This window comes from Beta vulgaris, chromosome 3, assembly GCF_026745355.1.
Source record: "Beta vulgaris subsp. vulgaris cultivar EL10 chromosome 3, EL10.2, whole genome shotgun sequence".
Classification (NCBI taxonomy): domain Eukaryota; kingdom Viridiplantae; phylum Streptophyta; class Magnoliopsida; order Caryophyllales; family Amaranthaceae; genus Beta; species Beta vulgaris.
The window spans coordinates 38183929-38206984 of record NC_079204.1 but is presented as its reverse complement, the minus strand read 5'-3'; the positions used below and the strand labels follow the sequence as shown (position 1 = coordinate 38206984).

Below are 23056 nucleotides of genomic sequence, written 5' to 3'. Positions count from 1 at the left end.
TCCTCTCTTCCTTCTGGTTTCTCGTCTGCGTGCACTAGCAGTACTCAAAAAGAAAAAAAAAATGGAACTTTAGTTCCTTGTTTTATGGAAACAATTTCAGATTTTGATTTTTTAAAAGGAAAGAAAAAAAAAAGAAATTGCAGAATTTTGTCATCATGCGGAATTTTGTCATTATGTACTGCGAGCGCACAGAAAAGTTTTGGAATTCTTGTTCAAATTGGTGCACTGTCACGTTTTTTGTTCAATTCCTTTTCTTTTTTTTTTTTTTTTTTTTTCTTTTTTTTTTCAAGTTTCAACTTTGACATTATTAATTTTGTAGTTTTGGTTAATTATTTTTTCGGGATATTATATCAAATGACTAACTTTAGGTGATATTATTTGTTGTAGACGGAAACTTCGTAGGAGGCGAATTTTAGTTGATATTGCTATATCTGGGAAGCGTTTGAGGTAATTTACAATGTCCATCAACAACTAGAATCCCGTTAGGAATCGTATGTGCTATGTGTAATACATGTGGTTATGTGATTTTATGTTTATATTAGATGTATATTATGTGACAGGAATAGTATAGTACTTTCTATGACTAAAATTATTATTATTATTACTATAGTACTATTATCCCTGCGTATAATATATATGTATCTACTGGTATTGTTATGAATTTGGATTTATAATGTATATAATTATACCATCGTATTAAAATCATACTAATATTGATAATGTACTCAATGGGTATAACTAGTGTGTTAATGATGTAACGAACGGTATTATAAGTTGATATATATTGTGACTATATGAGGCTCTAATGATGGATATATATATTGGTTACTATGAATTATGGACGTTGATTATTATAATTTTATTAAGTGGCTAAGTTGTGAAAAATATTATTTGAACTAAATATGTTCATGTTAATGTTAATGGGATTTTTGATGTGCCATAACTATTAAAATCTATTAATCACGTAAAGTGGAAACATTATTGAGGGAATTATCCTGTTGATTTGGATCCTCCATAGGTGATGAACAGTACTTGATTTTATTATGTTACAACTCTTTATTGTCTTCCTCCTAATACTATTGGTGCGCATTGCGGATACCCATTAGATTAGTGAGGGGTGTGCACACTAGGGACGCTCTGCAAAACGATATTGGCCATTGCTCTTAATTTATTGGGTGACGACCCATGTTGAAGTAGGTGGTTACTGGGATTAGTCCCGGCCTACTGACGTTCAATTCCCCTCTAATAATTAAATTTGATGTTGTGTGAATCATATAAACTTGGAGTATTCAAATTGATTAAGTGTGTTATATACTTGTTTGTATTACGTTATACATGTCTGTTTTATGTTATACTTGTCTGTATTGTATTATATTTGTATGTATGTTATAAAAATTATTTTTAAAATATAACTATTATTATTATTATTTTACGGGATGGAGTTGTAATTACTTAGCTTTCGCTAATTTTTGTATTTTTGTTTTTCTTTGCTCTTTTCCTATTTATTTTGTGCAGGTTGGTGAAAGGGACTACGTTGCAGGAATGAGTGAATTTATAGTTTTTAAGTTCACCTAGTTTAATAACAATACTGTCATTTGAGATTGTTTAGTTTTGGTTTGGTTTAATTAGACAACTTAGTTTGGTTATTTTGATACTTTGGGTTGTAAGTTAAATTTTTATTTTTAATAATTAGCCTTGCATTTATTTTTAACAATAGATGCGGCGGTAACACCCTAAAGGTTTGTTCAGATATTTTAATGAAAAGTGAATATTTTATAAAGTTTTAGAACCAAAGTTTTGGGGTGTTACACTGGGGGTGACAAGTTGTATAAAAACCTTAAGGTTATCTATTGGTGGCCAAACATGAAGCGAGAGGCAGCTGAATATGTGTCTAAGTGCCTAACTTGTCAGAAGGTGAAAATAGACCATAAGAGACCCATGGGAAAAGTTCAATCGTTAGAGGTCCCTGGATGGAAGTGGGATTCTATTTCTATGGACTTTGTGACTGCCTTACCTAAGACGAGAAGTGGAAATGACACCATTTGGGTTATTGTGGATAGACTGACCAAGTCCGCCGTGTTCATACCTATTAAGGAGACATGGAAAAAGAAGCAACTCGCTAAGACCTATATCAATCATGTAGTAAGATTGCATGGAGTTCCAAAGGACATTATTTCTGACCGTGACTCTAGATTCCTATCAAAGTTTTGGAAAAAGGTCCAACTAAACCTTGGGACAACATTGAAAATGAGTACATCCTTTCACCCTCCGACCGATGGTCAGACTGAGAGGACTAATCAGACTATAGAGGACATGTTGAGAGCATGTCATCAACTCCATCATCGTTGCCTCTATCATGCATCAGTTGGGGGTTTTCAGAATTCCAACTTCTATTATTAACATAATTCATAGTGTGATTGCTAGATTTTTTTGGGGTCATGGTCAAGCTACGGGTGTTCACTGGCATAAAAGATCTATTCTGCAAGCTCCTAAAGGTATGGGGGGGGGGTTAGGGCTTCGGAATATTGGCATAATAAAGCATTGTTGATGAAACAAGCTTGGACAATTCAGCAGCACCTATAACTATTAATCTCACAGGTTTTTAAGGCTATGTCCCATCACACACAATATCAAACAAGCATATCATAGGGAAAACGAGGCTTATGGCAAGTTGGACGCAAAGTCATACAACAATGTATTTGGAAAGTGGCAAATGGTCATCAACTTTTCGCCATACGAGATAAACGGGTACATGGCCTCCTACCCATTATTCGTGATAGAGTTCCCCTTTGTGAGGCTGCTAGTTTGAAGGTGCATGATTTGATTTTACCTCACTCTCATATGTGGGATTCATGAAAAATTAATCAATACTTCATCATATCTAGTGCGTGAAGAGTTTTTAGTTTGGAACTACATACCAACCGATCCAGCCACGCCAGATACTTGGTCTGGCCATTCACGAAATCAGGTGAATTTTTCATCAAATCAGCTTATTTGTTGCTTTGGCAACAACATCAAAATGATATCTACAGCACGATAATCTCACTTCAGATGCATTTTTACTACGCAATTTGGAGGTTTAACATCATGCCAAAATGGAAGCTTTTTCTTTGGAAGCTTTCTTAGAATAGTTTAGCTACGACTGTAAATCTCTTCCGTCGTGGAACTGCTACCTCGTAATTGTGCCCGATTTGTTTAGCGGAGCAGGAGAATTACCATCATTTGTCTAAGCTTTGCTCCCTTGCACTGGAGGCTTGGGAAACTCAAAACGATATACACACTAGTAGTGATCACTCACCCACTTCAATCGCTAATTGCCTAATGACGAAGATCCTCAGTTTCATTGCTACTGAAGGGTGGGAGGGGTTTCTTCTCCCGAATTTTGTTAACAAGCTTTGGGTAATTTGGCTAGCCAGGAATGCAAAGGTCTTTCGACAAGCTCGAGCTACTATAGAAAGTCTTCAACAACACATTCAGTTAGGTCAACAACAACATTTAAGATTTTCTCAAAAGCCTTCAACCTTGCCCACTACTAATATTCAAGTCGGTCCACCACCGGTTTTCACTTACGCCCATTTTGGTAGACTGAGATAGGTTCCTGCAATGGCTACCTTCAAAATGCATGGTACTTGGGATAAACGATCCAAGAGGGGAGGCGTAGCTTGGGTTGTTCATATACACGATGGCTCCCCTTTTATAAGTGTTGGTCGACAACTTTATGCCTCCTCAAAAATCCACACAGTTCTCCATTCGTGCATTCTTGCTCTCTCTTGGGCTAAAACACATTTGCTATCGCACATAGTTTTCCACTCGTATTCGAATATTGGTTCGCATTTTGCAAACCACAACCAAGCCCGACATCTCTATTCTCCATACTCTCACAACTCTGAGGACACTCTTGGATACCTTTGATGGGTGTCGCTTTCAACAGGTATACAAGAGTGAGCTTGAGGCGGTTGTGCGTCTAGCTAGGACTTATAGAAATAGAAGTCCCATGTCTATAAATGTACTCAGTTAGTTTTTTTGTTGGTTCTTTGTTGTTTGTGTTGTTTGGTTTATTTAATGTATGATTTCTTGCTGTAAAAAAATTGTGACATTTGAAGGGAGTTATCGTTGTCATTGTTGAACCCATAAGAATTGAAATGAACCGAACTAAAAATAACACATAAGTAAGTTTAACCAAACATAGCCTCAACACCACCGACCTCTCTCAAATCCTCCCAAGAACGTCGAAACCTGTGAGGTCCTAACCACTGGTCTAGTAGATGTATTGCTCTGTCAAAAGTCCACAGAGTTCGGATCCTCTGGAGATTTAGTGGAACTCTACAAGGTAGAGTTGTATCTTAGCCATAAATTCTAAAATCAAGGGCTCATATTGGTGGAAGGAAGAGATTTAGGGGTGGATTTGATGAGATAAAATAGGAGGAATTGCAGAAAGAGAATACATGAGCCATTGATTTTTTTATTCAATGGCAAATATTGCTCAAACTCTACCTTGTAAAGTTATTTTACAACTCTAGAGGATCCAAACACGATAGCACATGGGTTGTCATGGACTCATGGCAATATATTTTCACAAAATATAGCTACTCATTTCAGTAAAACAAAAAAAAAAAACATGCAAGAAGTAGCTGCCATTATTCTTAGGGGAGAGTATCCCACAAAACATTTCATTTAGTATTATTGTGATCTCTTTTTGATACAAAAGTCCAAAAAAATCCCATTACTCATCTTCAATCACAAGAACTGAAATTTTCCGATTCATGAAGGGTTTAGCCTTCATTCTTTGCCTAAATCTATTTAGTATCCCATCCTCAATTTTCCTACGTATTTTTTCACCCAATAAATTCAGTTCCCCATTGTAACGTAAGGCATCCACAACTAACTTGTATGTGTATTCCCTGGGAACGGAACCTCCATCCACCAACTCCACAACAAAACCCCAAGCCTCAATCGACCTACCAACTTCGCACAAAGAATGAATAATAGGCGTATACGAACTAGTTGTAGGAATCCCGTGGCTTGTTTCCTGCATTCTCCTCAACATCTCGATAGTCTTATCAACCTCGTTCACCATACTATAGTACCGAATGAAAGAATCATACGTAACTCGATTAGGAAAACAACCCCTGTTGTTCATATCCTCAAAGAGCTCAAGAGCTCTCTCAATCCTATTAGTCTTACAACAACCATCAATCAAGCTATTGTACGTGACTATATCAGGAAGAAAACCTTTAAATAACATCAACCCGAACAAATGATTCGCTTCCCATAGTCTCTGCCGGATTGCCTTCCCACACCTAGTCTGCATAACATAGTTGTAATAAGAGCTTATGAGAATGGTGTATGTATAAGTATCAGGCGGGCATCGAAACCTTGGCAACTCCATTTGATGTAGTATTTCCTTAGCTTTCTTAAAGGACCCAACTCTACATAGAGCCAAAATGATGGTATTGTAAGCATAAACATCAGGCTTACAGTGAAACTACTTCATTCTATAAAAAGCATGTACTGCCTCATTTACCAGCCCCTCTTCACCTAAGCATTTCATCAAACATGTCATAGGCGTGGTAGTAACGAGGCCGGTTTCAATTTCGGCTTGTTTACTCATCTCCTTGAGTAAACTCCATAACTCAGTCAACCTATTAGCCTTAGCGAATACAATAGCCATCTCTCTGACAGTGGTTTCATTATGGGTGAACCCGGGTTGTGACCCGACCCAGAGAAGAGCTAGGTTGACTTCAAGACGCCGAAATCAATCTGGGTTTGGTCTCTGTGGGCCACGGGGCCCAAGACTAGAGAATTGTTTTGGGCCTTGACTGACTCTAGTCAAAGGTCCCGTTGCTTAAGTCAAGCGCGATGGCGGGTCAAATTTGGTTGACGGCCAATTGAGCGGGTTGGTGTGAAGAAGAATGTGGGTATCGCACGGAGGATATCTGAAACAGTTCGGGTGGTCCATGGATATGAGATTAGAGGGGTCAGATCATCTAATGACTCACCCCTCATTATTACGGCAAGTACCTGCTTTACCACCGGTGAACGGTTGTGGTTGAGTTGAGGTTTTATGGCCAACAATTTTTTGTTGTCTTGTTTTGTCGATCACTAATGTTTTTATTATTGAGTTAATAAGTTCTCACCGCCTACATCCAATGAATTTTGCGAGGACCTCAATACCATTCAAGAGTTGGTTCCTAAGCTAACTCACCTTCAAATTAAGGATATTCAGCTTCAGTCGAATAAAGAGGTTAGAGGGATGGTGTTTCAGATGGGAAGCCTTAAAGCTCCAGGACCAGATGGATCTCCTGCAATGTTTTATAAAAAGTTATGGTCAGTGGTCGGTGAGGATGTATGGAGAGTGGTCTCTAATTTTTTCGAGAATGGGTTTCTCTTAAAGAATGAAACTTCATTCACATCTGTTTCATTCCAAAGGTGAAAAGGCCGAAACAAGCCAATTAACTTAAGCCCAAATTATTGCCCATGATTACTAGTTTGAATTCGGGACTAGAATTTGAGTTGTTAAGAGTTTAATTAACTTGTAAATTAATTATAATTATTGAGCAGGATTCAAATTTCTTTAAGAGTTATATTAAAGCTATTTTTCTAATCAAACATAACTTGGGCCTAAAACTTTATTCCATTAAACCATGCTAGTTTAGATTTGTTAATCAAACATAATTGTTGGGCATAAAATTTGATTTGCTTAGTCTAGCCACTTAGTATATTGTTGTTGCTTCAATTTATTTGGCTATAATGGAATGATTTATTTGTCATAATTAAACCACTTAGTTTAGCTTATACCTTTAATTAGTTGAGCTATTCTTATAATAAGAGTTAATCTAAGTATATTATGTTAAACCGATTCTAGTAATTTGGAATTACAATTGAACACTAGAAACAGTTAAGTTTCTATAAATTATTCTATATTATTTCATAGGTCAAAAGACAACTAATGATCTTAATGATAATGTTTTGGATAACTAGATTAGTGATAACAATTCATCTAATTTAGTAGTAATCATGCTAAGCTAATGTTTAAGCGAGTAATTTGATAGCTTTCACCCATTGGTTCAAAAGTTGTGAATCGAATTAGGGTTAGAAATAATAATGTGGTTATAATATAGGATTTCTTAGATTATGATCTTTTAGTAACATGATAAATAATTAGGATTAGAATGACTTCAGTTTTATAATTAGTCATGTATAAATTTATAATATTATTAGATAATTAATTATAAGCCGTTTATATGTTGTAAGTTTTATTAAAGGTTGATAACTTAGTAAATATGCGCTTAAGTTAAAATATAAAAAATGAAATGATTAGAATTTGAAAACCATATCTACAAGTCATTAAACATGGATTATTGCAAGTCAAAATTATTTATTATTACCACTTTAATGTAGTTTTTATGTTTAAAAGATGTTAAGAATAATAACACGATTCATAAAATAAGACTATGATGATCATGCTCGACTAAGTATGCCTATTATGTTTAGGAAAACCCTATACGATTAATGACATAAGTACTAGGACACGCAATGAAAGAACATTTTAGAAAGTCAAAGTCTAAATAAATAGGTAAGAATTTCATTATTCAACTCTTAACTAGATTACAAGGAAGGAATATTACAAGCCTCCCCCAGCTATCAAATAATTTATCTGCAATATTAGGTATAATCTATTGCTAGCACCTGCTTTCCCCTTCTGAATAAGTTTTGTATATATTTACAATGATTCTGTTGATGTTTATCATGGAGTGCGGGATACAAAACATTTACTATGGAAACATGCTTTATGAATGATACTAAAATATGGTTATGAGTATGTTATGATTATGCTTACTGTTATAAAACGTAATTATGATTACCTTATAACTAACGATTACGTCATGGTTATGATTACGATTATGTAATGTAATTATGGTTATGTTATGATTACAATTACGTCTTATTATTACGACTATAGTTATGTAATGTAACTATGATACTTAAAAGAAAAGAAACATGTTAAAGTTAAGTGAAAGATTATTCTGGGTAGCATTCTCTGGGCATCGAAAGTATCACCTTTGTTGTGACTGTCTTTCTGTGGGCACAACAAGTGTCAACTACATTCTGACCGCCCTTCTATTGAAAATGTAGGCACCGAAAGTGTCACCTATATTGTGGCCGCTTTTTAGTATGTTTTTTGGGAGACATCCCTTTATTGTACTAGCCAATTCAAGTTATCAAAGTAAAAGATTAAAAAAAAAGACAGGGAACCCCCCAAAACTCCCAAGCACACCCCACCACCCCACCTTCTCCTTCTTCTCTCTCTCCTTTATTATCCCCCACTCTAGCTCCCTATGGAGAAGAACCACCACTTAACGCTTAAACCACCTCCATTTTGTATCTTACAACTCATCTACAAATGACCCTTGAATTAGGGTTTCAAATCACAATTTCATAATAACAACTGTTAGAATAATATATGTAAATATTATGTCAATATTCCAGAATAGGATGTAATCCTTGTATTTAGGTAACAATATAGTAGTTTCCTTGTTTATAGCATAGATTGACCCTTAGTCTTAAGTATATAAACTAATTATGATAATGAGAATAATCGAGGGGATTATATTCTTTCATGGTATCAGTGAGCCAAACCTAGACGATTTTCTTTCTCTTCAATACACTTCACGTTTTCTACCGTGGTGTGCAGCCTACTCGTCGCCTTCTTGCATCACCTTTCTGTCAACAATGGTTGATACAAAGAACCCTTCAACTTTTCACCCCGCGCTTATCGTCTCCAACAATAAAAATAATATTCCCATCGTTCTTGAAATGGAGAACGTGCAATAAGCCACTTGCGCAGAATTGTTTAAAGTCCATGCACGCTCCCATCACATTCTCCCTCCTAAGGATGCTTCGGCCAAGGCCCTTACGAATAGCAGAAGGAGCTTTGAACTACTCTTGACACTACCGTCTTGCAGTGGATTTATTCTACCATCTCCACTGATCTACTTCATACCATCATTGAACCCGATGCCACAACCATGGATGCTTGGAACTGCCTCCGTGATATCTTCCAAAACACCAAAAATTCTCGTGCTGGCCCTTGAGCAAGAATTCTCGCATCTCTTTATGGAGGATTTCTCAAACGCGTCGGCATATTGTCAACATCTCAAGGAATTATCCGATCAACTCAAGAACGTTGGTTCTCCGATTTATAACAATTGTCTTATCTTACAATCGTTTTCCGGCCTCACTCCGCATAGCGCGCTGTTGGTACATTAATTCTTCAAACTTCTCCTCTTCCTCCATTTTATCAAGCACGTGCTATGCTTACTTTAGAGGAGGATGGATTTGCTAAACAAGCCACCACATGCTCCACCACTGCTATGGTGGCTGCCTCTAATGACACTGATGAGACTCCTTATGCTTCTTCTCAAACTTATAGTGATAATTGGAAAAAGCACCAAAATCATCATAATAATCATGGCAAGAAAAATGGTGGTGGTGGTCGTGGCTCTGGGTGGCCACGGTGGCCGTCGTGGTGGTGGTGCCCAGCAAAGATAGTGGGGAGGGTCAGGGCCTGCGTGGCCTTAGCGGTACCTTCCCTGCCCATATCCAGCAGTCCCCACAGGTCAGTGGGCTCGGCCCAACTTCTTCCCCATGCCTCCTGCTAATCATCTAGGACCAGGAGTATTGAGCGCAAGGCCACATGCCTATGCAGCAGATTCCGGGCAGCCCATGGCCACATATATCGAGGATGCGATGTATGCTCTTGATTGTACGCCACCGGATGCCAATTGATACATGGACACGGTGCGACGTCTCACATGACTTCCGAGCAAGGTAACCTCTCTTATTCTCTATGAAGGATTGTTGAATTTGATCCATTGGGGTATTCTATGAAGGATTATCAGACGGGGATACGTCTAATGATGTGTGACAGTTGGGGCAAGCTTTATTCTATTACCTCCACTATAAATAATGCTTTTCATTATGCTTTTGCGGCCTTAGCTCCTTCTTTATGGCATGAACGTCTTGATCACCCGGGGGAACCTATTCTTTCTTGTCTTCAGAAAAATAATGTTATTCAGTATACTTCATCTAGTAGTTATAATATTTGTAATTCGTGTCCTCTTGAAAAACATGTTAAACTAACTATTGTTGCCTCAAATTCTTGTACTATGTTACCATTTGATATTATCCACAGTGATTTATGGACTTCTCCTGTTTTAAGTACATCGAGCCATCGTTATTATCTTCTGTTGTTGGATGATTTCTCTAATTATTTGTGGATATTTCCTATCTCAAAGAAATCTGATGTTTTCTCCACACTCCTCATGTTTAAAGCTTCCATTCGCACTCAATTTGAACGTGAAATTAAAAATATTAATGTGACAATAGTAAAGAATTTGATAATGGCCCTTTTCAGGAATTTGTAAAATTAATGGTAATTCTTTCCTTCTTTCTTCTCCTCATACTTCATCTCAAAATGGCAAAGCTAAAAGAAAAATTTGTACCATTAATAATATCATTAGAACTCTTATGGTTCATGCCTCCTTAGCTCCCTCTTTTTGGCATGATGCTTTAGCCATGACAACATATCTTCTTAACATTCTTCCAAGAAACTTATTAGACTACCAATCTCCACTCAAAATTCTTTATAATCGGTATTCTCTATACGTTCATCTAAGGGTTTTGGGTGCTTATGCTATCCCCTTTTTCCTTCTACCACCATCAATAAACTCTAAGCACGTTCTATGCCTTGTGTTTTTTTGGGGTACCCTTCCAATCATCGAGGATATAAGTGTTATGATATTGCATTTAGAAAAATCATCATGAGCCGCCATGTCATATTTGATGAGAGTCAACTTCCTTTTCATCCCTTCACAAGCCTACCAATTCATCCTATGACTTCTTAGATGAGGGACTCTCCCCTTATGTGGTTCATCACCTTTATCAAAGTGCTTTTCTGTTTGGTCCACATTTCTTGGGCTCTTCCTGTCCCACAGATAATCCTGCCCAGCCCCACATAAATGTCCAGCCCCACATACCTTCCCCACCTAATATCCCGTTCCCAGGCCCTACCCAAAATTCCCCTATGGGTCGTGTCCTGCTCTGCCGCTCCATCGAGCAGGCCCAGTCCTGCTCCCCTTGCCTAATCAGCCCTCACCTAGACCGCATCCCACTCCTCCCACTGCAACAGGCCCACTTTCTCCCCCTTCTTTTTTCTCCTACCCAGCCTAACGTCATCAACTCCCCCTCACACCATACTCCAACTCCTACTGCTCCCCGCCTACCCAAGGCCCAATCATCCATAGTCAACGGGGTGATTTTAAACCCAGCTAATTCAATTCCATTTTACCACCTTATGTTACCCGTTACCCCATAACCCGGTATCGACTTTGCGTGACCCGAATCGGAAACTGGCTATGGATGCTGAGTATAATGCTCTTAGTAAAAATAAGACTTAGGAGTTAGTACCCCCCTGGAGTTAATGTGATTCATTCTATAAGGATTTTTGCTCATAAAGAAAAATCTGATGGTTGTTTTGAGAGGCATGAAGCCCGTCTTGTAGGTGATGGAAAAATTCAACATGTTTGCATGAAATGTGGGGAGATATTTAGTCCGGTTGTTAAAACGGCTACCATTCGCACTGTTCGCAGCTTAGCTATCTCTAAGCATTGGTCCATTAATCAACTGGATGTGAAAAATGCGTTTCTTCATGCAGATCTAAAACAAACTGTTTATATGTATCAGCCTTTGGGGTATAAGGATGCTGCTTATCCTGATCATGTGTGTTTATTGAAAAAGTCTCTATATGGCCTCAAGCAGGCTCCCCGTAATTTGTATCAACAGTTTGCCGATTATCTTTTTACTATTGGTTTTTATCACAACACGTCTGATAACTTATTATTTATCTATTGTAATGGTACTTCTATGGCATATTTGTTGTTATATGTGGATGACATCATTTTGACAGCATCTTCTTAGCTTTGCTCTAGTTTATGATCACTAAACTTAGCTCCGAATTTGCTAATGAAAGATTTGGGTGCTTTGAGTTATTTCTTGGGTATTGATGTTACCCGACAGTAGGTGGCCTCTTTCTTTCTCAACGAATGTACACCACAGAGATCATTGAACATGCTGGGATGTCTTCTTGCAAGCCATCTTCCACCTCGGTAGATACCAAGCCTAAGTTGAGCTCCACCTCCAGTGCTACTTATGAGGACCCTTCTGTATCACAGTCTTGCTGGGGCTCTTCAGTATCTCACCTTCAGCAGGCCTAATCTTTCCTATGCGGTGGAACAGGTATGCTTATATATGCATGATCCACGTGAATCTCATATGCATGCCCTTAAGCACATTGTGTGCTATTTACAAGGTATTTTGGACCATGGTTTACATCTTTATCCCTCTATTCCCAAGCTCATTGCTTACACAAATGCCGATTGGGAAAGGTGTCCAGATACTCGTCGTTCTACTTCTGGGTATTTTATTTTTCTTGGTGAGAATTTACTCTATTGGTATGCTAAACACCAGCCTACACTATCTCGGTCTAGTGCTGCGGTCGAGTATCGTGGTGTAGTAAATGTGGTGTCGAATCTTGCTGATTACAAAATCTACTTCTGGAGCTTCACTGTCCTATTCCGGTTGCTACCTTGGTTTATTGTGATAATGTTAGTGCCATTTACCTCTCTGGGAACCCTGTTCAGCACTAACGCACTAAGCATATAGAAATGGACATTCACTTTGTTCGAAAGGTAGCTCGTGGACAAGTTCACGTGTTACATGTTCCATCTCGGCATCAAATCGCCGATATCTTCAACAAAGGCCTTCCTTTGATTTTATTTGAACAGTGTCCTTCCACCTCCCGCTTCGACTATAGTTACCTAGGCTATAAACAAGGAAACTATTATATAATTACCTAAATACAAGGATTACATCCTATCCTAGAATATTGACATAATATTTACATATATTATTCTAACACTGAGATTGTGAGTACTCACATCCTTGCTCATTGAGCAAAGGTATATCATACGTCCTAAATTTTTGCTTTGACTTTAAGCTTAAAAACTATAATTATTGGGCATAGTTACCCATGTTAACTAGTTTGAATTTAGGCCTAGAGGCTGAGTTGTTTAGTTAAAACTTAATAGTTTAATTATAATTATTAGCCGGGCATGAATTAGATTTCTCAAGAGTTAGATTAAAGCTATTTTGCTGATTAGACATAGCTTAGGCCTAAACTTATTTATTGATGCCCATTAAACCATGCTAGGTTTAATTTTGTTAATTAAACATAATTTTTGGCTTTAAAATCATATTTGCTTAGTTAAGCCACTTAGTTTAATTTTATTGTTTCAATTTATTGGGCTATAATGGTTTGTTTTATTAGTTAGTTTAACTTATACCTCTAACTAGTTAGGCTAATCTTATAATATTAAACTAAGTATATTATGTTAAATAAATTCCAGTAATCTGAAATTATAATTGAACACTAGAAACACTTAAGTTTTTATACATAATTTTATATTAGTTCATAGGTTAAACGACAACTAATGGAGGATACTAATTATAATGTTTTGTATAACTAGATTAATGATAACAATTCATCTAATTTAATAGTAATCATGCTAAGCTTATATTTAAGCGAATAATTTGATAGCTTTCACCCATTGGTTTAAATTAAAGTTGTGAATCAAATTAAAGTTAGAAATAATAATGTGGTTATAATATAGGTTTCCTTAAATTATGTTCTTTTAGTAATATGATAAATAATTAGGATTACAATGACTTTAGTTTATCACTAGTCATGTATAAGTTTATAATATTATTAGCAATTATAAGCAGTAAGGATGTTGTAAGTTTTATTAAAGGTTCATAACTTAGTAAATATGCGCTTAAGTTAAGATATAGAAAATGAAATAATTGGAATTTGAAAACCATATCCACAAGTCATTAAACATGGATTATTGTAAGTCAAGATTATTTATTATTAACACTTCAATGTAGTTTTTATGTTTAAAAGATTTTCTGAATAATAACATGATTTATAATTTAATACTACGATAATCATGCTCGACTAAGTTTGCCTATTATGTTTAGAAAAATCCTATACAAGTCATTCTATGTATGAAAATCTATTATAGGATGATGTCTTTAGCGAGAATCTTAACTTCTTTAAAGTTATAAGTATTTCCAGTAGGAGTCCTAATATACCATATTTATTTTTTGCAGATGATGCACTTCTTTTCTCTCGCTCTTTTAGGGATTCATCTCAACATATCTCAGATGTTCCATACAAGTTTTGCTTTATTTCAGGGTCCAAAAGTAATCTATAAAATTCTTTTGTTAAGTTCGGTCCAATTACTTCTTGAAAGGATCAATTGGCTTTTAAGATCATTCTTAATATGATTCAAAAAGATTCCTTAGGGACTCATTTAGACATTCCAGTTGATATACAAGGCTCTAAGCTCACTACTACATAATTAGCTTTAAGTAACACCCAAAAAGTGTTACTTAAAGTGCTTAAAGTGTAACATTAGATAATAGGTAACACTTTTTTGGATGTTACATCTGTCCGTGTTACCTAGGATATTAGGTAACACTTTTGATCGCTTATAGTAACACTTAAATAAATGTTACTTTAGATTCGTTTATGTAACACTTTTAATACCTATTATTACACTTTTAAAGTGTTACCCTAAATTTATTATGTAACACTTTTCATATTATTAGTAACATATTATAGTGTTACCATAACCTATAGTAACACTTCATTAAACATTACGTATCACTTTTTACCATTTTAAGTAGAATCTCTAGTGTTATTAGGTAACACTTTCTTATCATATTCTGTAGCACGTTCTAGGTGATTAAGTAACACTTTTCTTTATTAGGAAATATGTATATATACATATATATAAATTAAAATTAATATATGAATTGACAATTGTATTATAATAATTATTGAATTTTGTACACCTATTAGTGCTACTTCCATAGAAAATAAACTAATGAAAAATAATATATGTTCAATCTAGAATCAAAATCATCCCACAAGAATGTATTCATATGGTAATCTAAAACTAGATCTAATAGTCATATATCTGTACTCCATCTATTTTCATCTCGCCATATGCATCCATTTTCCTAGCAGCCTCGATGTGTGGTGTTGCTACTCCAATTCGTCATTTTGATTCTCTAGATCCTGTAATAAAAAAAAATATTAAGATGAAATCTTCAACAATAATATTATAGAGATGCTTGTTAATTATGTTTGAGAAGTAGAGAAGCCTACGAATTACCTTATCCTTATCTTGATCACTAGTGCCTTCATGAAGATGCTTTGTAATATCATGAATAGTGGAAACATTTTTCAAGTGAATGAGACAAACCAGCAAACATCCTTGGTTCAAGTTGTTGCTCAAACTTTTTCATTACTTCTCTAATAGTGTCCTTCACAATTTGGTCTTTATATGATTGGAAACTCATCTTTGCACATAGTTGGTCCTCTAGTTCGCTTCCCTTTCGGAGGTGCTACACAAAAGTTGACAGAAAAATATAATTTAAAACATGCCATGACTAATTACATTTCTCTGTTTTTAACTGCAACATATTTACTACTAGTCATATGTGTCCAATGTGTCCTAACTAGTCATACACAACATTTATGTACTATTCTAGAAAATGATTGAAAGTGCAATTTGGGGAAAGAAGCTCCAGTGAGTAATCCAATATCAATTGTATGTATATGGATCATGTGATATAATACCTGGAAGTCAGAGCTATTTCACATTGCTTTGAGATTAAGGAATAACGACGAAGATTAGATAGAAAGAACAAATGGGTATATGGAAGTGGATCCCAATGGTAGAGAAAAAATAGAGAGGAAAAACTAACCAAAAACACATCACTCAGCTTTGGGAGAGGGAGTAGTCACCACTCACCAACTTATTACTATCATTAAGCACCAAAGCTAATTTGTCATCAGGAACTATGAAGTTCCTTACAAATGTCCCAAAATATCAGAACTTAGAAGCAATAGATTGGTTGTAGATCTTCTGTAGTTAGAGGATGTTTCCAACAAAAATTATTCACCAGCAGGCCACAATTTGACATCAGGAATATATCTTGGCTCTATCTTTCCTAACAGATCTGAACTATGCTATACATAACTTTCTTGATCCTGTCACCTCAAAATAGAAAGAGTTTTAAACCATCAGCAACCAGTGCCAGAGTACAACATATTACATTGTCTATACCACACAAATTTAGTCTCAACTTCAGATCTCAGTTCAATATTAGTGGTTATCGGCAAGTTCTGATCCTCCGCAATGGCCAAACACACCCCCATTTCTAATTTCCAAAAATAATTATTAAGAAAAACGACGGCAAACTTACAAACAATATAGTTGAGCTCCTCTGTTAGTGGGTCTCAGGGAGTTCTAGACATATACCTTAACCCTAACCAGATAAGACTTAGTTAGAAAAGCGAAAAAAATGAAAGGAATTTCTTCAAAGTAGATAATACACTTGTTAAAACACTTGGCAGTGGGAGAATTGCAATAAGTTGAGGAAATATTGCAGCAATTGCTCAAGCTAAAGTGTCATATCATGATTATAGCTTAATATCTAGGTTTAGGGAGGAATCATGGATTCCATACCGCCCCTTGAATTCTCTCTAGTGTCAATCACACTCTCAAGTCTCATCTTCTATTTTTCAGCTAGAAAGAATTTTGCTCATGGTGAGATTACATTTCAGTGAAAACCCTCATATTGGAGTTAGCCGTGACTAAGGTTAGAGGTTGTTTCTTTCTTAGACTCCCGAATCAGAGACCACAATTCAGGGACTCTTTCAGAACTTATTTGTCTATTTCCTGTTATGACCACATTATAATAACACTATCCTCTTTCTTTGTTCCACTTATCAGGTATATTCGAAAAGCCAATGTCGCGTTTAAAATATAGACATATATGTCAATACCATACTAGAAAGGCTCAACGCTTGTGACAATCTGTAAAACCAGAGACTGGATAACAGATTATGAATGTAATAAAGATGTAGAACAACTACTATATAAAAAAGAAAGAAAGAATAAACATCTCTAGCCAATTAAGCAATCATAATGCAGACATGAACAAATCCAGTACTTAAAATATTTGGGGTAAAGGCTCCCCAAAAGATACGAGGATAATCTGATCTCTGAAAAAATAAATTTATCTTGTAGAAACTGCAGCTAAGTAGTTTCCCTTCAGAACCAGAAACAAACAACGTGTGCCCTTGTCACCTAAACTTATGGTTTATGAAACTACAACTAATTAGATACTAAGATAACTAAAGTTTTGATGCCTAGTCAACTTAGGATAGGGAAACAACATCCACGATAGCTAAGATAACAAGGTATGATTCCTAATTTTATTTAGTTACTCAGCTATGTATAGAACTTTGTGTAAATGTCTTAGTTATTATGATTGTCAATGATAGCTAACATAGCTAGGGTGTATAAATGGCAACTTAAAAGTAACAATATAAGTATATAATGAAACTAAGATGTGATGCAGTTGTATTATCCAAATAAAACTAACTAGTTGTTAATTCCTTTGTTTTGCAAGCTATGGTTTTCCACTCCTCACAGATTAACTTAGGTCCTTGCAAGATAAGATCATATTTAACAAACACTAGAATTTTGACTCGGTTTGCTTAAGTGATTGGTTCTTCACTATATGATTAGCCAAGCAAATAAGTAGAAAGAGAACAGATTGAGACTAAGAGATAATAGCAAAGCATGTCACCAAAGAACCATCCTTAGCCTAGAAAGTCGCCAACCTATTAATTAGAATTTTCATATCAGCTTGTATGTGGCAATCACATTGTTCTACATTCAAAAAAAAGTATCCCAAAAAAATATAAAGAGGCCAAAAAACATCTATATTTTCATGACAAGATCGATATAGTTCTATTGAAGATTCATTCTGAAAGTCTACTACAAGGCTGCAATCTAATACATATAATTTCACAAATGCCACACTTACAATAGTTAAACATAAATTGAATAAAACATAAAGAAGCAATGTTGTAACTGAACGCTAAGAAGATATTCATTATTGAAAAGAAGTTAAACACCAAATTGAATTGAGCTTCACCTGAATGCTACCTATAATTCCCTCGAAATGCAGCCCTAGATTTGACCACAACATTTAGAAAATTCAGATTTTCTGCACAATTATATAAAATTACTAGAATTTAAGAACCATATATGCTCACCTATTTTAAACCCTAGAATCAAAAAGCCACAAATCAATTAAGGGGTTGTAAAGCTTGTTAAATCAAAACCCTAAAATTGGATTAGAAGATCACCGAAAACCTTATGAATAGCAGAATAAAAGCAATATCGTATTTTTTTGTCTTAATTTGGCCAGCCAATAAAACCATGAAATTGAATTTGAATAATACCTTATTTCCAGATCAAGCCCTATAAATCAGTAGAGTGAACAACGAATTCGAATGAGCGTGAGCAGTGAATTGAACCCTGGAACCATACCAATGGTTGAGTCGAGCTCGCTATGCCTCCTATCGGTGGTCGAGTCGATCTCGGACATCATTGGAGGACAGCAGCTACAAAGATCGAGAGTAATAGAAGGGAGGTGATAGAGATCGAGAGTAAGAGGGGAAGAAAGAGAAAGAGAACTAGTTTGATGGAAAGGGAGAGAGATAGAGGGGATAGAGAGGCCAGAGAAAAAGGGGGATCAGTAATAAAATCGAGGAGAGAGGAAAGGAGCAAGTGAAAATAAAATTAAGTAAAAAACACATATGTGAAATTTGTATATTGAAATATTGAGGTAATTCACAAAAGGCTACCTTTTTAAAATGATTGTCGGATCATGTAACAAGTAGCAAAAGAATTATTTTTTTTTGCTAGTGTTAAGATTTTTTTTTGACAATGTACAAACTTTAAAGTAAATTTATTAGAGAGGGTAGAATTTTTTCGGACTCGATTCCCATTGTGAAAAAACAATTATGGATAATAATATTTTATAAAGGTACCTCAAAAGACTATAAGTGTTAGTGTAGATATTAAATAACCATGCAACATCCTTAAATGTTACCCAAAGACTATAAATGTTACTTACAAAAAAGGTGTTACCCTTTAAAATTGAAATTTTACTTTGTAAATTTGAAATGTTACCTATAAAAAAAAGTGTTATCTTAAAGTGTTACATACAAAAATATGTTACCATCAAAGTGTTACTAATGAAAAAGTGTTACATTTAAAGTGTTACTTACCAAATAGTGCTACATGTAAGTGTTACGTATCAATAAAATGTTACTAAAGTGTTACCTATGTGTTAATGAAAGTTGGATCTGAAAAAGTGTTACCATACAGTGTTACCTTAGGTGAATTATAGTAGTGAAGTCTACTCATTTCCATTTCCTTATAGATGCCTTATCTAGGAAACTGCTAAGTTCAATTGCTCTGCTTCTCTCTCAATCCACAAATGTTAATTTTATAAACAAAACTTTAATTGCTATGATTTCTCATGTGCTTTCTTGTTTTAATATCCCTTAGGTGTTGCCAACAAGTTAAATGCCATGTTATGCTCCTTTCTCTACGCTTCTAAGGACATATAAAGTATTCATGGGATAAAGAGAGAAATTACTCATCTTCCTAAAAGGATGGGAGGAATGAGAATAAAATCAATAAGTGTCATAAACAAGGTTTTCCTCATGAAAAAGTTTGGCAAATGCATTCCAAACTAAATTCTCTCTTATCTTGAGTGTTCGCTGCTAATCAAATATTTGGCTCTTTAATTAAACAGACATCTTGGGGATTCAAAGGCTTCCGATCAACTCAATCTCAACATCTTAAAGGTTTTATGTGGAAGATCGGACATGGAACAAAGGTACGTACCTTCTCAGCTAACTAACTGAATGGTAAGACTCTTTTCTTTAAGAGCATTATCACTCTTCAGCGAATTCTACATTCAAAGTTAGTGATTTCATTGATGTCAATACGCATCCATGGAAGGTAAGGCTTGTTAGAAACTTCTTTAAACATTCAAATGCTCAGAACATCCTTGCCATGAACTTGCCCCAAAACGATTTGAAGATTACATGGTATGGAGACACCGTAGTTTTGGCAAATTCACATCAAAGTATGCTTATGCTTGTCTTGTTAATGAGGCGTCTCATTCTCCTCCTTACATATGCTAGCAAAAAATTTCAAATTCTTTGGTATATGTCGTTCCTTCTTTAGTGGAGGTTCTTCATATGGTAACTTCTTTATGACCGCCTAGCCACCAAGGAACAACTTCACAAGAGGGATATTCCCATCCATCCTTTTTCGTGACGTCTATTATCAAGAGATTAAAACTGCACAACACTTATTTCACTCTTGTTATTTGGCCCAAGGCACTTGGCAACAACTAGATATCACCATTTAAACTCTACAAGACGACCAATTAACATGTACAAATTGAATCATCAACCAGATTCTACTTTTTAATAGCGAGGATGGTCAACAAAGTCTTCGTATCAAAAAAAAAAATTGGACATTGTGGAGTATTTGGTTGCATAGACATGACCGCATTTTTCGTAATACCGTAGCAAGTGTGACTCGAATTATCCAAGAAGTGATTACTATCGAGCAGAATCAGGCTAATCTAGCAAATGTCTCTTTCTTCAATAATCTTCGTTTTCTTCACATGTGAAAACCAAATCCAAATGTTCCACGAGGATTCATGGGTATCTGCATAGGAAGAACAACCGCAAGTTTTTCCCAATGGCACATTATGTTGGATAACATCCAAGTAAATGCGAATTTCCATTTTGCGTCTTCGCGCCCGACCGGGCAAGTCTTCCCGACCGTGCGATTGATCATGTTTCTCGTTCTCAAAGTTTTTCGCTCGCGGGCTTGATCAGGCGAGTTCCTTTTTCGGTTTTTCCAGCCTGTTGTCATTATCGATCTAGGACCCGATTGGGCGAGCATCCTTTTATGCGGAATTTGGTTCCAGCGATTTGTGGGATTTCTTTTTAATTCTTTTATATAAATACCCCACCCCAAAAACCGAGATTCATTATTCTATTCTAGTAAACTCTAAACATAAGCCTACCCTATTCTCTGTAAGATTGGAGTAGTTCTTGAGAAATAGTAATCTTTGATCCGGGTGCACGGAGTCAGAGATAGTTGTGTGAACCTTGGGGAACGAATGTTATCGTGAATCTGCACCAGTGGTGGTGAAATTCGTTTCTAAAGAAGTGGCCATCATACCACGGTGTAACTCATTCGTGTAGTTCAGGTTTAAATTATGTGATTTCTGCAGATTTACTACTTATAATTTAGAAACGAATTTTTCTGTTGAAATCATGTCTAGGTCTCATAATAGATATTTCCCTGATATGTCAAAATTGGAACTTTAGATGGACGTAACTATAAAAGGTGGTCCCTAAAATTAACGATAGCATGTGAACAATTAGATCTTGACTATGTGTTGTTTGGTGATCTACGTAGATTCTACATCTAAAATTGTTGTTATCGCTGATACTCCTATAAAAGAGAAATCTGATAAAACCCCTAAGTCTGATGGAGCGATAAGGTATGGAAAAATTATCAAGGATATGCTGAACCAAATGACAAACCCCATCAAAAGATTTGTTTGTATTCTATGAAACTGCAAAATCAATATGGATTTCGTTGGAGAAAAAGTATGGTGGTGATGATGGAGGGAAAAAGAAATATGTTACTGGAAATTGGTTAAACTTTAAATTGGTAGATAATAAGCCAATTATGGATCAAGTTCATGTATATGAGAATCTAGTTGCTGAAGTTCTTGCTGAAGGGATGGAGATGTGTGAAATTCTTTAAGCTAATGTTTTGATTGAAACGTTGCCTGAATCATGTAACAATTATTGTAATCATCTGAAACATAAGAAAAAGGATATGACTCTGGAGGAATTAATTAAGCACATAAAAATTGAAGAGGCTAATAGATTGAAAGACTCAGTAGCCCCAATTGTAAATAATCTGGTAGTTAAGGCTAATCTGGTTGAAGCTGGAACTTGACTGGCTCGTGTTCTGGGAAGCCAAGAGGAGATTACAAAAGTTCATGGGGAAGGGTCAAAAGCTCCTTGACAAGGGAAAGTTCAAGCGCAATGGAAGGATTGGAAAGAAGTTGAATTTCTGTTACAACTCTGGCAAGCCGGGCCACTATGCATATGTCTATCCAACTAAAAAAGAAAGGCACCGGTTCGGATCAAGATAAAGGTCAAGAAAATTTCATAGAGGCAGATGGAGCTTATTGTGGCAATGGTTTCTGAGGTTAATCTGGTGAAGAATAATTCTGACTGGATAGTAGACACGCGAGCTTCTCGTCACTTCTATGCAAATATGGACTTGTTTGTGGAATTTTAAGAGGTGAATGGGGTTCACCAAGTCTATATAGGAAATGACAGCAAATCTCAAGTGCTCGAAAAAAGGAAAGTTCTTCTGAAGATGACATTTGGGAAATCATTAGCTGTTCTTAATGGTTTTATGTCCCCTCCCTTCCTAGAAATTTAATTTTTGGTAGTTTGCTTAATAAGGCAGGTGTCAAGTTAGTTTTTGATGTGAATAAGCTAGTGTTAACTCGCAATAGCGAGTTTGTTGGGTAGGGTTATGTTAGTTCTGACTTGTTTGTTTTGGACATTGTAACTCATTTTTCAATGAATAAGATATCTTCTTCTGCTTATATTATTGAGTCTTCAAATCTGTGGCACTATCGTTTGGGTCATGTGGGGGTTAGTTCAATAAATCGTCTTCGAAAAATGAACCTATTGCATGATTTGATTGATGATGAACTTAAAATGTGAAGTGTGTGCTGAGGCAAAATTTGTAAGAAAGCCTTTTAAACCAGTTACTAAGAGTGTCTTAACTATTAGAACTAATTCACACTTATTTGGCAGACTTTAAGAATCTTGAAATTCGGGGTGGTAAGAAATATTATATTACCTTTGTGGATGACTGTTCAAGGTATTGTAGAGTTTTCCTATTAAAGTCTAAGGATGAGGCTGAACAAAAATTCTTAG

At 35.8% G+C, this 23056-nt stretch overlaps 1 pseudogene; it reads right to left on the bottom strand.

Annotated features, from left to right (window-relative positions):
- Positions 1-4054: 4054 nt before the first annotated feature.
- Positions 4055-16348, bottom strand: LOC104883731 (pentatricopeptide repeat-containing protein At1g77405-like; annotated as a pseudogene).
- Between the last annotated feature and the right edge of the window lie 6708 nt (positions 16349-23056).